Source organism: Acyrthosiphon pisum, chromosome A3 (assembly GCF_005508785.2).
Source record: "Acyrthosiphon pisum isolate AL4f chromosome A3, pea_aphid_22Mar2018_4r6ur, whole genome shotgun sequence".
In the NCBI taxonomy this organism is placed as follows: Eukaryota; Metazoa; Arthropoda; class Insecta; order Hemiptera; family Aphididae; genus Acyrthosiphon; species Acyrthosiphon pisum.
Genome location: NC_042496.1, coordinates 41,998,139 through 42,004,650, shown reverse-complemented (window position 1 = coordinate 42,004,650; position 6,512 = coordinate 41,998,139).

Below are 6,512 nucleotides of genomic sequence, written 5' to 3'. Positions count from 1 at the left end.
TATGGATCACGCTAAATCGCATTAGAACCAACCAAGGAAAATGCAATTATCTATTACATAAGTGGGGAATGGTGGAATCCCCTCTATGCAGCTGCGGACAAAAGCAAACCATTAAACATATAGTCGAAGAATGCCCGTCAATGAAGTTCCCGGGAGGTATAGAGGAAATTCACACAGCCAGCGAGGAGGGTATCGAATGGATGAAAAAACTGGGCGTGCGACTGTGACCAAGGAAATATCAATTAAAACAATGAAACTATGAGTTACCAAATTACTATTACCAAACTTAATTCTTAATTTTAATTGCTTTCTTTTGACTTTTTTATAACTATATAATTTAATTAGTACTAAGTCTTTTAATTTGTTCTATGACTATTATTCTAGTTTATACTATTGTAATTTATATATTTTACCTATTTATTATTTTGTGCTTGCCGGAGCCATATGCTAATATAATATATTGTGAATTTCAATTTTCATTAGATTTAATTAACTTAAGGATGCGTGAGATCTTTTTGAATTTGCTCTGGTTCAACCTAAGGTCAGTGATTTATTTTAATTAACATATTCAAAGGTGGGCATTAACTAGTTAAAACGTTAAAGCTAGGTTAAAAAGTTAATTTTTTTTTTAACTATTTAACTTAACTAGTTTAATTTGCAGTTGAAATAACTTAGCTTTTCTCAGTTGATTTTAAAAAAATCCATCAAGTTAAAAACATTTTGAAATTTTTCGTTTATACGTAAATATTACTATGTTAATTGTATAAATTAAAAATAATCCAATACAAAAACACAAACATTTCTGTTCTTTTTCTTGATAACATAATTTTGTGTATATTCATATATTATTAAGTTGTAAATTATATATTATGCGAGTTGCAATTATAATTGTTTTTAAAACATTAATCATTTTAAATTATAAACTGACAATTGTTATGTTTTAATGTTATATAACTTATATTATTAAATTTCTATATGTTATAAAAAAATATTTTTGTTAAATTATAATTTTGAGATGAGTATAGTTTAAATTAGTAAATAATAGTAAAGTAAAAGTAAAAGGTTATACAGTGTACATTATGATACAAGTATAAAATTGTTTTTTATAATTTAAAAATTAGAAACTAAAAAGACACATTCACTCTTTATGTGATTTACATACTAATTTAATAAAAAAAATAGATTAACTTTTTTTAACTGAGTTTATATTTTTTTCTATATTAACTTTTAACTTATCGAGTTAAATTTAAAACTTGTTAACTTTTAACTTATCGATCTTGTGTCCTCTTAACTGAACTTAACTTGAGTTAATTATTTTCATTACCTTGCCCACCTTTGAATATATTATGTACCAATAGTACCATATTATAAATGAAACCTAGGTATTTTGTTACAACATTCTGTTCAATTTATTTAAAAACAATTATTTACCATTCATTTTATTTCTTGTCTAGTAAGTAATTATGATTTAATTTATAATTGTGATTTGTAGATAGAAGACACAATTATACAAATTAATGTATTACAAGGTCGTAGCTGGGGGGTGGTAGGGTTCAGACCCCCCCCCCCCCGAAATTTTTTTTGAAATAATATTGAATAGTTTGAATAGTTTTAAATGCCTACCTATTATATTTGATACGTGTCACTGTGATTACAACACATAAATAAATAAAACGGTTTAATGGTATATTTTATATTTATATTGTGTTAGATAAGCGATAACTAATCATAATGCACTTTTGTAAAACCTAATGTATACCTACAGTATCTAATCCTATTGTACCTAACCTTTTAAATGCAAATCCAAACATTATTATTTTTTTACCTGTGACCGTACTAAGCAATGAAAAAATCAAACAAATTTGAGTTTTCAAACCGAATTATTAGTTATAGTATTTACCAGCTGATTCTTGTAAAAAGTTGGGCCCCATTTTGGAATCAAGACCTATGACCTTAGCCACCTCACGGACGTGTGCACCAGTCACTTCACATATTATAAACATTGAGTTGATGCTAGAAATGCATTAGCCGCCTGTGGACATAATGCATTTTGGTACCTATAAGTATTACTATATATCTTTTATAGCACAAGCAAAACCCTGAGGATTTTTGCTTCAAGTATCCAATTCAAGTATGCATTGCTGAGCTCCTTAAAAGCCTATAAACCATTGGTGGTCTCTTCGAGCCCTATAAGAACTCGATCTGCATTTAACAGGTTTTCAACAGCCACGCCTTCAGACAAGAACTCGGGGTTAGATAATACAAACGTAGGTAGGTACATTATATTATAATACACAGTTACAACTTACAGTGTGGTGTTACATTCAAATTTCAGCTCAAATATACGTACGAGATAAAATATTTGGTGGATAGACAAATTATTATTGTATTATTTATTAGTCTAGGGCTCGGAAGTTGATGAAGTTAAAAACAATAAAAAATGACCTAAAAAAAATGCAAATATGACTTAAAAATGACAAAAAATGTCCTTAAAAAATGACCTAAAAAATTGCAAATATTAGTTTTAAACTAATAAAAATACATTTTTTCAAAAATATTTTACTCTATTTTACTATAAAATTCTAAATAAATTTATCAAAGCATCGAATTGCTCAAAATATGACAAAAATGAAATAAAATAATAAAATGTAGGTATAATAATATTCACTACAACACGACAACGACAAATGTAATCTGCGAGATAAAATCGGATAGGTACTGTAATGATATGCTCACATATCATTATAACAAATAAACTAAAATCTTACAGAATAATAAATAGGGCTCGGATTTATATGTAAATACATATTTTCTCTGCTACATGATAAACTTATTTCGGTAAGTGATAAATTTGTTTCACAAGATTTTTGATAAAATGAGCTATATTTGATTTTACATATTTTTACATATTTTGTCATAAATACTTGTTTTTACATATTTTTACATATTTTGTCATAAATACTTGTTTTTACATATTTCACAATTATTCAATTTTTTCTTACATATTTAGACAATTATACCGTTTTAATGTCTTTTCTTCAGAGTTAAAATAATTGAAAGGTTATCATGACTATATATTATGAGGACGATTTTTTTGAATTCGAAAATTTAAAAGTGCATGTTATTATTAATTGTAATCAAGATAATTAGATAACTATAGATAAATATGCATTTGTTAATCACATTTAATTTTACTATTAAGATTTTACGACAATAACGGCGATCTTTTGGATTCGAAAATTTAAAAATGAATGTTAATAAAATAATGTTTGTAATCAATATAATTAGATAAATATACATTTTTTATTACATTTTATTTTATTATTAATTATTATCATTATTATTATTATTTTTTTGATAGTACATATTTTGAATTCTTTAAGCACATATTTATGTACATACTTTTATTGTATAAATACATACTTTGGTTATATAAATACATATAAATCCGAGCCCTAATAATAAATAACGGCCAGACTGTCGTTCGTAGAAATCGGGCATCCCTAACAAAACTATTGTCACCGACAAAAAGGTCTTTGCCGCCGAAGAGAAATCTAGTTCGGGGAAGTACAAAAACCTTTGAAAAAACCGCCTACCACTCTCTGGTAGACATATCCGTGTCGTCTCTTAAATCAGTGCATGAGCACCAGCCACCGAGTGCATGAGCCGAGTAATAACCTCTCAAAATATCAATACCGATTTCAACGAGCGACAACTGGACTTCTTATGCTAAGTCAAAATCAGTGCGTTTTTATTTCGATTTGTATATTTGAAGTATTACCTTGTGTCACCTAAAATCTAAAAACTCTTACAAATAATTCACGAACAACTGCGAAACAGGTAAGTCATTTAATATAATATTTTACATTGATTGCAGTATTAATTTATATGTGCTTTTCTACATAAATTATATTGTACGGTGTATTTGATCTAATTCTCGAATACACGATCTCGAGAGGCCTCCGAACACCTGGAGGAAGGTAATAGCTTAATTTTAATATTTTAACATCTGAATTAAATATATTTATCGACAGGAGTCGTATTTATATTTCTTCTTATTTTTAAGTTATTACAGTACTAACTTAGTCCGTGGTAATTTCCAAGTTTTAAGTTATCGGCATAATGGTCGACAAGAAACAATAAGAGTGAACTAGCGTGAAATCAGTAAAAATGACTAAAAATGTGGGAAAATGACCTAAAAATGGCAAAAAATGACTTAAAAATTAATCAGCACCAAAAAATGCAAAATAAAATTTAGTTATTCAGATTCACATGCTAATGAAACACATTTGTGGCCAGGAGACCATCGTCTAAAAAGTTCTAAAAAAAAATGCAAAATGCATCAATTTCCGAGCCCTATTTATTACCTATAGTGGCTAGTAGGCCAGTGGCGTATTTACGGGAGGGGGGGATATAGGGGATAGATCCCCCCTTGACCTTTTTTTTTGTAAAATTAAGTTTACTTATTTTCTGCATTTCTCAATATGGCAAACGTCGAATTGGTTCCCGGGTCAATTGAAGTGTACGAATTGGTTCCCGACAAAAAATACTTTCCAGTATACAACTGTTCGAATTGGTTTCCGATTCCGAATAAAATTACTTATCAGTTTATCAGTATATAAACTCAATGTTACAAAATACGTATATGTACAATCGATAATCTTATAATATTTTATTAGGTTTTACGATGTCTGGGAAAGTTTATAAATATAATTTTATATCTAATAGATTGATTATGTTTCGTCAGTCTTGTCACAACTAACCTAGTGCGTTCGTTAAAATGGAAGTGATGTTAAGTGAACAAAATAAAAAAATCTTCGTTATTAAGGGTGAGTGCGTTGAAGTGGAAGTGATGTTTAGTGAAAAAAATAAAAAACTCTTCGTTATTAAGGGTTTCAAATACGGATTCCAAAAAGAACCATCGGGAAATATGGAACGTTGGACTTGTACAAAAAGAAAATGCACATCGTTTTTAAAAATAAATAATTTAAATAATATTGAGGAATGTAACCTCGAACACAATCACGAAAAAGATAGTGAAAACATATTCGACAGGCAAGCATTAAGTAATAAATTAAAAAGAAAAGCTCAGGAAAATCTTGAACGTCCAACAAAATTAATTTGCCAAGAGTCTACTAGTCAATGGTGATATTGAACATGTTCTAAGCTGCAGCTTACTGCGCATGACGTTTTTCGTGTAAGACAAAATATTCACGCAAGTCGAACAAGTAAGTTACCTAAATTACCTAAGACATTAACAAAACTACATAAAGCATTAAATAATTACGATGTTATAACAAATCGTGGAGAAAATTTTAAATTTATTAATGATTGTGAAACAAATATTGTAATTTTTACTTGTTCAAATAATTTAGAGATACTCAGCAAAATGAAAACAGTGTTTGTAGATGGAACTTTTAAAAGTTGCCCAAAGTTATTTTACCACTCTTTTACCATTCATGGTGTAAAAGAAAACAATTATTTTCCCTTAGTTTTTTTCCTACTGCCCAATAAGAACAGTACTACTTATATACAAGCATTTCGATTTATAGAACATCATATGAGGCCTGAAATTATTTTTGCCGATTTTGAAAAAGCTATTCGCCAGGCAGTATCTAAAGTTTGGCCAGAGACTAAATTAAGAGGATGTAGATTCCACTTAGGACAGGCGTGGTGGAGAAAAATCCAATCTCTCAGATGAATTTAAAAATAAAGATTCAGAGATTGGGCAAATATTGAAATACTTTTTCGGATTACCTTTATTGCCACCTGGTATAATATAAAACGTTTTTGTTGAGTTGATGGCTATAAAACCAGTACATGAAAAACTTGATACATTTTTTGATTATGTACTTGAAAATTATATCGAAAATAAAAGTGATTTTTTACTAAAAATTTGGGCAGATTTTTCAGCCACTTAAGAACGAACAACAAACTGTTGCGAATCGTTTCACGGAAAACTGAATTCTAAATTTTATTCCGACCACCCAAATATTTTTTTATTGATTGAACAATTAAAAGCGGTGCAATGCGAAACATATATAAAGCAAAGAAGCTCACTTAAATTAAAGTAAAAAAAAATTGCTGAAAAGGAAAAGTGTATTGATGAAAATATTAAAAAATTGAAAGAGGGCCAAATTTCGAACCCACGGTTCGTTAAAAATGTGTGTTGTAAATTCATACCACACTAATTTTTTTTTAATATTATTTACCTATTATGACTTATTATTACATTATTATTACTTATTTATTACAAGCATAATTATTATTATTGACAAATACGTATATGTAGCGTATATATATTATGTATATATTAACTACTGAGCAACATTTTTAACCATACCTAGGTATTCTTCATAGTGTTTGAACTATTCAAACTTATTTGAATTCTAGACAGTCCTCAGTCTGAATAAATGGGAAGAAAATTGTTGCTGGTTGAATATATCATAATAATTTGAAAAATTAATTTAACAAGGTTGTATTATTATGAAAGCTTGCGGGAACCAATATTC